This window comes from Nicotiana tomentosiformis, chromosome 2 (genome assembly GCF_000390325.3).
Source record: "Nicotiana tomentosiformis chromosome 2, ASM39032v3, whole genome shotgun sequence".
Lineage (NCBI taxonomy): Eukaryota > Viridiplantae > Streptophyta > Magnoliopsida > Solanales > Solanaceae > Nicotiana > Nicotiana tomentosiformis.
Genome location: NC_090813.1, coordinates 141,400,116 through 141,410,552, shown reverse-complemented (window position 1 = coordinate 141,410,552; position 10,437 = coordinate 141,400,116).

Below are 10,437 nucleotides of genomic sequence, written 5' to 3'. Positions count from 1 at the left end.
CCTTGATGTATATATATATAAAAGCTTGATGTTATTGATAATTATGTTGTATTGAGCTGATTATCTTTGTTGCAAATTGTATAATATTCTGGTGATAAATTGGATATGAGAGGTTCAGCAATCGGGTTTTTGGTCCTTAAAAACTTTATAGGACCAGTACAACTAGTCGCTAAAAATATATAAGAACCGGATGGGTCTTTGTCTAGGACCAGAAATGTGGTCCGTGAAAGTGTTTTTAGGACCAGAAGTATACTGGTCGTAAAAACACTTTAAGGACCAGCTACTCACCTCGTCGTTATTGACTTTTAGCGGCGGAGCCTATAGCGACCGGTGGCGACCAGATTTTCCTGGTCGCTATTGACCTTTAAAGACCAGAATTGGACTATTAGGGACAAGTTTTCTAGTCTCTAAAGACCATTTTTCATGTAGTGATAGTACATATTCATTTGGTACACTATATATATATATATATATATATATATATATATATATATATATATATATATCCATTTCTTTATTCAATCATCTGTGTTAAGTCTTTGATGAAGTGCCAACCACCAGATAAACTGATATTATAGTTGAACCCAGTACTAACCTCTTCCATGGCATCTTTTGATATTATGGAAGTGCTGAGATGTATGTTTTCTGGATATCAAACTTCCTCCTATTTTTTTAATATTTGCAAAAGAGTCCATGTGTAGAAATCATTTTCTAGCGTCAAAAACCTTCCTTATAAGCCAAGATGCTTACCTCGGAGTGTCCCCCGTAGTAAAATCTTTCCCTTTTATGTAGATGCTATATATCCATTGTATCTAGAGAGTATCTTTTTTTGTGTGTATAGTACATAGTAGTTTACATAGTGCTGCTTTATTCCAATAGTGGAAGTCAATCACATTCAGGCTCCAATGTTGAAATGCATCTCAGAAAGAATCAAATCGCGGAATTCATGTGACCACTAAAATTTCTTGATAAATATGTTGTTGCATTTAGATAGTAAAAGCGTGTCGTGTGAGCATCATTTCTTGAAAAGGTTGCTTTTGCATATAATGCAATACATTACAAGAAGAGAAGCGGGAGGAGGGAGAGATGTTTTCCGGACTATTATTAGATAAGGATCACACGGTTATTATACATAGCGAAATGGTCAAATTTACCCCTCTACTTTGGTATATTGTTCACATCTACCTTCCGATATATTATTGGGCCACATTTACCCTTACTATTAATTAAACTTTTTAAAAATACCATCGACATAATGGAAAGCTACCAAATTAAGAAAAATTGACTCCTTTTTAGGAAAATCATAATTAACCCATGACCTGTTAAATCCATCATATACAAATAAGGGACTTCTTAGATGTCTTAACATATTTAATTTATTTAGAGAGAGACTAAGAATGATGGTGGCATTTGATTAGTAAGAGCTTATATTTTGATTCTTAGTTGTTCAAGATGGCAGTAGCAAGAGCTTGTGTTTGGTTAATACATGAAGTTGGTGTACTTATGTTGTTTAGTTACTTTCCAGCTTGTTGGTGTACTTTCTTTCATTACTGATGAATTTCTTAGATAATAGCTTGATATTAAATTGAATTTTCTCTAATTAGTTTTTAATTTCTATTCATTATTGTATGACCCAAGATTTAGATCTAGGTTTTTATACAATCACATTTATAAAAAAAAAAAAGAGGTTAATCTAAGTCAATATTAATATCTAAGTAGCAGATCTAATATTTTCATGAGGGTTATTAAACGTGTGTGGTTAGATCAGAATGTCCTAGAGCAATAATTGAGCATTAATGGCTTAAGAAGGTGGAAGATAGCAATAAATGACAATAAATGACATTTAAGCAATAAATGGAACAAGGTTCACCTAACAAGAGTGAGACTTTCCACTGAGCTTTCTAAAAATGATGGATGATGATAAACAATGAAATATTCCGATTCTTCTTGGATCGGGAGAGAAAGATAGTAGAAAAGAAGTATAAAAGCAAACTTTGTATGTATTCAATAAAGAGAGAATCTTCACAGAGAATGTTAATGTTGTTCTTTACAAAAATGTCCGATCCCCTTCCTAGAACTACTTCTCCTCCTATTTATAAGGGTACATGGGCCACAAACTCTAGATAGTACAACAGAGGGGACTATTCGCTAGGATATTCTCTAGGGAATCTAAATCTTTAAGCTAGCTGTTACTGGACACCGAGGATAGATGTTCGTCATCGTCCTCGTCTTCTATTGATCCACCTCGACCTCAACGATAATCTGTCTTCTTTATATGATCTCGACCTTTTGATATGTTGTAATGCCAAGACATTGCAGCCTTCAAAGGCTCTTATATCCGTTGACCAAGTCAAGCACATGACATGAAGTGTTTTTGCCCTTACAGTTAGTCCCTCCACTTGTCGAGGTCGTCCTCGTGGGCGTACTTGATAAGCGGATAATAGTGGTCATGGTCGTCGTAAGAGGTAGATGGCATGGATCTTTGAGAGTCACATATTTTGAAATCTTAATCTTCCCGGGTGACCTCTGGAGAGAAAACCGACATGGATGGGATATGACATCATGCCGTCATTCATCATGATGAGGCATGTTCTAGATACGTCGTGTCAGGTCACGCACGACCTTTGGATTGGTTTCGTCATTTCGATTTCGGCTGCCATTATGATGCGCCGCTTCAATTTAGAGGTTCCTCTTCTATAAAATGGGGATATCCCCATCTTTTGAGTTTTACTGTCATTTCTGCTTCCAGACTTGCCTTTGCTTTCTTTTTAATTTTCTTCTCTAGCTCACCATCTTCTAACCTCTCTTCCTATTTTCTTAACTCTTTTCCTCTAATATTTTCAAACTTTACAATCATGTCAAACTTACCTTTTGATGCCAATGAGGAGATTCAACCCATTCCACTGGCTATTGTGGCCTCTGTCCGCGAAGGAGACGCTATCTCCACTGCTGAAGCTGAGGTTCTCCCTTCAGTGGAAGAGATTATTCCTTGAAATCCCGACACAAAATCGGATTTTCATCGGTCGCCGGAGGCAATGGTTGAGGTTTTCCAGTATTCTTTGTTGGCTATATGCTTGGCGAAATTCAAGGCCAAGTATGACCTCCCTGATAAAGTGGAGCTTATACCCGCTAATGATGATGAAGTGTATACTCACCATCCTGGGTATTGTTTTCTCTTCGCTTATCCTTTCACCATTGGTTATTCATTCCCTCTTCCCCCTTTGGTGGAAGAAAGTTATTGCTTTTATCGGGTTTGTCCTGCTCAACGCGCTCCCTTTGTCTACAAGGTGATCAAGATGTCGAAATTTGCCGAGCTGGCTGGAGTCGAGGTCACCGTACGACACATAGTGCACTTGTTTATGCCTAGCTTTTACCGGGGCACGATGTTGAACCTTCGGTATCATGGACGCAAGTCCCTGGTCGTCAGGATAGACGGCAAAAGTAGTCGACAATTTTGGCTCGACTTTTTTTTTGTCAAGATCGAGGCTGTCGTGGCCAATTTCACAGATTTTCCTGAAGCTTGGAACCGTACTCGTAAGTATTCATACTTATTTTTTCCCTTTCATATCGTTGTGTCATGATCGAGCTCGTGAGCCAATTCTTCTTATTTTGCAGCTACAACTCGGCCTCTTCAGTTGGTGACGCACCTTGCTGATTGGGTCAGGCAGGTCCTTCCATGCACCGTAGGGATTTGAGATTGGTCGATCTTCTAGCAGAAGTTCAAGCCAACACTCCCTTTGAAAGGTAATATCATTTTTTAGACAGCAGTGTGTTTGTACTCGTCCATTTTATAGTGCTCATCTCTTCTTTTTTTTGTGTTTACATGCTTCTATGTACTGTTAGGGAGGTTGACAAAAGGAACATCCTTTAGGAGAAGAAGGGTTGTTGCTTCCTCTGCCCCCACCTCCATCTCGAATACTGCACCGGCCCCTTCCTTGGCTCCGTCCCATGTCGAGGACAAAGGGGTTTCCCTACATGACACGGACTTCAATCCCCATAAGAGGAAGGTTGTAGACGCATAAGCAGGTGTACCCGCGACAGTCGACTTATTAGAGGGTAAGATTGTGGTGCGAGAGATTGCAATAATATTTATCGAGGAGGATGTTAGGGCGGCCACTGAGGTGCCTAGGTTAGAAGAGATTGGTGCTGCCGTACCTTCACGACCTGAAGAGGAGGGGGCCGCTGTGGATGCCTCTGGTGACGGTTCTGTGCGTCCTGGGCGCGGGGAGGCCTCGTCTCCGGCTAAGGAGGCTTCTCCTACTAATAAAGGAAAAAACAAGATGACCATTGAGCAGAACGATGAGCGAGCTGAATTCGTCGGTGATAAGTCCAACTCCGACCTTGACCCTGAAGATCAAGAGATGATTAGCAGTGGGACTACTCAGGTCGAAGTTAGGGTAGAAGGAGGATCGGGGACTATCACAATTCCAGTGAATCATGACCTTCTCAAGGAAACCGAGGATGTGATTCATGCCTTTGGTTCCTTCTACTCTAACGCCGAACATATGACTCTTGGGGAGCTGAACGACAACACCCTATCCAAGAGCATCGTCGGCCTCGCTCTCAGGATAAATCTCTTCCTTTCTCACTCTTTCTTTGTTTTGTTTTGATCTTAAGACTTTCTTTTACTTATTTCCTTTGCTTGTGTTTGCAGACCGTTATCTTAGAGCTCGAGAACGTGCAGATAAAGAAAAAGCAAAAAGAGATCTATCGTAAGTTGTGGATGAAATTTAAGGAGTTCCACGGGAAGTATAAGGAGGCTGAGAGGTGGTTTCGCGAAGGCGGCGACATGCCCGCCCTGAGAAAGGAGCCGAGGAAGAAAGACGAAGAGTTACCCGTGTCCGTGGAGTGGCTCAGCTCTCTCGAGTGGGCGTTAAGGAGAAAGAAGGATAAGCTCGAGCTGAGCAAGGGCGTAGAGGCCTAGTGTCGCGACCTTCAGATCCAGTTGATCAACTGCAAAGTCAGTTAGATAGGAGTTAGTTCGAAGTGGACGCGCTCAGGGGAGAGGTCCCTGACAAGCAGCAGCTGCTCAAGGAGGCGAAGTCCTCCCGAATAGAGACTCGAAGAAGGGCCATTCTTTTAGAGTTGGTGAATAGAACCCTTCGCGCTGACCGGCACAATATCCCATCGATGATCAAAGCAAGGGAGGCCATGATAGGTGAATTGGAGAAAGAGAACTCCGAGCTACTAGAACGAATTTCTGCTTTTGAGGTTGAGAATGCCAAACTGCTCGAACGAACCTCTACTTCTCATGCCTCCGAGTCTCCTGCCATTACTAGAAGGTAGTACGAGGAATGGATCCTTACGGAAGCTCGAGTAGAGGTGGTTCGAGAGTTGGGTCAAACAGGTTTCGTCTTTGAGACGGCCATGGAAGAGGCTCGAGTTAAAGTTCGTAAGGCTCGGTTGGCCTGTGTCTATGAACCTGCCACACCTCAGCCTGATGCTGAGGACGATGATGAAGTAGGCGTTGACTAGCTCGAGGACAGTGCTTGGTGTGACTCTGCCTACAATCGAGCTGAGGATGAAGAGGACGATGGAGACTAGGGTTGTGATGGACACTAGATATTCTACCTTTATTTTTGTTTAAATTTTTGTACTTTTTGTTGGCGTCTTCGAGTGCCTTTGTAAAGACTCTTTAACTAAATATCAAAGTTGGTTTTTGCCTTATATGCATATTTCTTATATTTGTACGTGTTGTTGCTGCACTTGTGTGTTTTGCTTCTGTACTTTCTTTATTCATTGTTATCCTCTAGGTTATGATAGTTGTGGGGTCGAGTGGTCATGGGCCGTAGTGGCCTTTGTTTGAATCAGTTGTGTGTGTCTCTTAGTTGAGATATGGCCAAGGACTGATAGGTATTTTTCGATCTGGTCGATCATACCTTTAACTTAGGTCGAGGCCGAGGGCTGATTTGTTCGAGCTGTTCAAACGTACCTTTGAGGTAAGTCGAGGCCGAGGGTCGATAGGTGTTGTTCGAGCTGGCCGAACATACCTTTAAGTTAAGTCGAGACCGAGGGCCGATAGGTATTGTTCGAGCTGGTTGAACGTACCTTTAAGTTAAGTTAAGGCCGAGGGATGATAGGTGTTATTCGAGTTGGTCGAACGTACCTTTGAGTTAAGTCGAGGCCGAGGGCCGATAGGTGTTGTTCGGGCTGGTCGAATACCTTTTCAAGAGAGCAGTTTCAATGAATGAGTGTCTCATTTATTTCAATATCATCGCATCGATTACATCATTTTGCCCTGAGGTATTTTTGGAGAAAATTACAAGTTTTGGGTGTTGGCTGGCTTTCCAGTCCCAGTCTCAGTATATCTAGTCCCTTCATTGTTCTACTTGGAAATTTTTGAGGAGTCGGGTAATGAAAATATGTTTGTTCTCAATTACTCCAACTTTAAATGTCCCATTCGTCGCCTCATTAAAAACCTCCTTGAGAAAACCCTGTTAGGACAAAACTCAAGTGAGGGAAAAAAAGTGCAACTTACGGGGTACTCCTTGTTTCTCAGAAGTTGAAGTATTTGAGGTGGCTGATGTTCCAATTATTTGGTAAGAGCTTTCCTTCCAATGTCTCTAGTTGGAGTAAACACTTGTCTGCCATGCCTACGATTTTGTACGATCTGTCTCAATTAGCTCCTAATTTGCCTTATCGTGGATCTCTTACTGCATGGGTCTTGGCTTTGAGCATGTAGTCCCCAATATTGAGTAACCGTACCTTGTCCTTTTTGTTGTAGTAGTGTTCTGCTTGTTTTTTCTATGCGACCATTCTTATATACGCCATATCTCGCTGCTCCTCGATGTTGTCAAGGTCTTGCCTTCTGTTTTCGTCATTGCCGTTGCCATTTTCATTGGTATACCTTAAGCTGGGCTCTCCGACTTCAACTGGTATGACCGCTTCAGTCCCATAGACTAGGAAGTAAGTTGTATTTTTTCACGAATTCCAGGGCATCTTTCTTCATGGTGGGCCAATAGTACCCTGCCCGTATAAGGTATCTGACCAGTATTCGTGGACTTCCTCAAGAATTCGTTGGGTTTGATTCGGGCCCAAACATTTTGCTAAGGGGCCACTATATGTTCTCTTATACAAGTCGTTGTAAAGGAGACTGTACCTGGCGGCTTGCATTCTCAGCTTCATGGCTTCCTTTTTGTCATTTGGGATGGTACCGTCCTGAAAATAGTTTATAATACAATTTCGCCAGTCCTAGGTTAGGTTTACGAATTTTACCTCAATATGGTCTAGTGCCGAGCTGAGGAGATGCACCACGCTCTTATCCCCATGAGTTATGTTTTTTTGTTGTGGCGACCAATTTGACGAGACCGTCCGTATCGGCGTTCTGAGTTCGTGGAATTTGGTCAAGCTGACACTCATCAAATTTAGGTAGCAGTTTTCATAACTTGGTTTGGTATCTCTACAACCTTTGTTCTTTGATATGGAAAGTCTCGGTAACTTGGTTTACGACGAGCTGAGAACAATAATGTAGCTTTAGACGTCTCGGCCCATATTTGAGTGCTAGTCTCAATACTGCAATTACGGCCTTATACTCAGCCTCGTTATTAGTCATATTTGGGCACCTTATGGATTGGCGAACTACTTCACCAGTGAGATCTTCGAGCACGAGTCCTAGTCCAGACCCGCATGCGTTGGACGCACCATCAATGTGTAAGACCCAGAGGTCTTGTATTAGGTGAGAAGCTTGAGTGGCTTCCCTCTCAGCCTTGAGCATCACTTTGGCACTGAAGTCCGCGACATAAGTCGGTGAGAACTTGTAATTTTATTACTGTGCGAGGCTGATAAGTGATGTCATGCTCACTTAGTTCGATCGCCCACTTGACCAGCCTCCCCGATAGCTCGGATTTGTGTAATATTCTTCTTAAAGGAAACATGGTGATGACCGAGATTGGGTGGCACTGGAAGTACGCCTAAGCTTTCGTGAAACTATGACGAGGGCCAGGTCCAATTTCTCGAGGTGAGGATACCTCGTCTAGGCATCGATAAGTGTTTTATTGATATAATAAATTGGAGATTGCGTACCTTTGTCTTCTCGAACTAGGACTGCACTTACTGCTACTTCTGAAATAGCGAGGTAGAAGAGGAGATGTTCCCCAGGCTTGGGCATTGAGAGCAAGGGTGGTGATGATAGGTATTTCTTGAGTTCCTTCAGCGCTTGAATGCATTCAGGCGTTGATTCGAGACCTTTATCCTTTTTAGTACGTTGAAGAACTTGTGGCATCCGTCAGACGACGTCGAAATGAATCTAGACATGGAGGCAATTTGACCTGTCAGTCTCTGGACTTGTTTCTTAGTGGTTAAATGTTCCAATATCCCGTCGATAGCCTTAATATGATGTGGGTTGACCTCGACTCTGCGCTGTGATACTAGGAAGCCCAAACACTTACCCTAAGTTAACCCAAATACGTATTTCTCGGGGTTTATTTTCATCCCATACTTCCTAAATATTTTGATTGTCTTCTTTAAATGGTCAATTTGATCCTCAGACTTCGAGGATTTAACCAACATGTCGTCTACCTCCATGGTTTTGCCGAGCTAGTTTTGAACATCTTTGTGACCAGCCTTTGATAGGTAGATCCCGCGTTCTTTAACCCGAATGGCAAACCACCCTGTAGCAGTACATTCCTCTGTGAGTGATGCATGTAGTTTTCTCTTGGTCATCTTACTCCATGAGTATCTTATTGTAGCCTGAGTAGGCATCCAGAAAACTTAGCAGCTCATGTCCTGTTGTCGCGTCGATGAGTTGGTCGACATGTGGCAATGAGAACAAATCCTTTGGGTAGGCTTTGTTCAGATCGGTGAAGTCCAGACATATCATCCACTTCCCGTTCTTCTTTTTGACCATTGCCATGTTGGCAATCCACTTGGGGTACTTCGACTCCCTAATAGAGCCATTGGCCAATAGTTTCTCTACCTTCTTGTGGACGACCTTGTTAATAATGGGGTTGAACTTTCGTCAGACCTGCCTTACTTGGGGGTAGTAGGGGTCGATATTTAGTTTGTGCGTGGCTATCTCTTTAGGGATGTCGGGCATATCTGCATGGCTAAAAGCAAACAAGTCTACGTTAACTAATTAAGAATTGACTAAACTTACCTGGGTTTTGGAGTTTGCAGCCTATGTAGGCCTTTTTGTTGGGGTCGTTGTGGTCTAGATGGACGTGATTGAGGTCCTCTATGATCGATCATGTACCTTTCGACCGTTTCTGGGTTCATAATAGTGTCTTTGGCCTCGACCTGTAGGGACCTCGACCCTGCTGATTGTTATGCTTTTTTTTCCTTTTCTTTCTTTTGTTGGGTTGTTGTACCGTCCCAAGCGATCCGATAGTATTTCCGGGATGTGCATTGTTCCTCTCGTATGATGAATATTCCTAGGGGGTTGGGAACTTGATCACTTGGTACAGGTTGGAGGGGACTTCACTCAGGGGGTGTATCCATGGTCGACCTATGATGGCATTGTATGCGGTATCCTGATCCATGATATGGAATGTGATTTCCAGCCTCACCCCACCGGTGAGAAAGGAGAGTATGATCTCGCCCGAAGTTCATTTAATTGCATTGTTAAAACCGGTTAGTGCAATGAAACATGACACTATCTTATCCTCAAGTCGCATCTGTACGAGGACTCGAGGATGGATAATGCACGCTCCGCTTTCGTCGTCTACCATAATTCTCTTAACATCAGTTTCAAGAATTCGTAAAGTAATGACAAGTGTATCATTGTGAGGGAAATTCAAACCGTCGGCATCTGAATCATCAAAGATTATAATTTCTTCGAGGTCATCATATCGTTTGTGGGTGATTGTTCTCTTGAGTTTATGAGTGGCGGTGAACTTGATGTCGTTGATGGAAGCGTCATCACTGCCGCTAATAATCATATTGATGGTGCAAGCGTGCGAAGGTGGTTTTGGTGGGCATGGGAGTTCTTGACCCCTTGCTAAGGTGTTCCTGCCTTTGTCACTGAGTAATTCTTTGAGGTGCCCTTGTTGTAGCAGGTTCACTACCTCTAATCTAAGTGCGTGGCAGTCTTCCGTTTTGCGTCAGACTTCCTGGTGCTTGGGTTGGACCTCATCTTTGGTGGCCACTTTACCTTTGTTCCGAGCTTCTCAAGTGCGTAGACCACCTTCGTAAGTGATACAAAACATTATGAGCAGATAGTAGGGGGAATACCTAGATCATGTTTGTGGATGTCTGATCTCGTCCTAGAAGGGTCGTTTTCGCGGCGGAAGTTGGGGACGGGTTCCCTGATGTAAGTTTAATACCGATCTCTGCCTGATCGCGATACCGGAGGGTCTCTTTACGATACCGGAGGGTCTCTCCTCGTGTTGTCCCTGCGTTCCTTCCGGGGTTCATATTGTACTGAGGTGAGTCATCAGGTTAGCCCATTGAAGTCTTTGGTGAGCTCATTGCCTTTTTACGGTGATGATATTCTGGGTTACA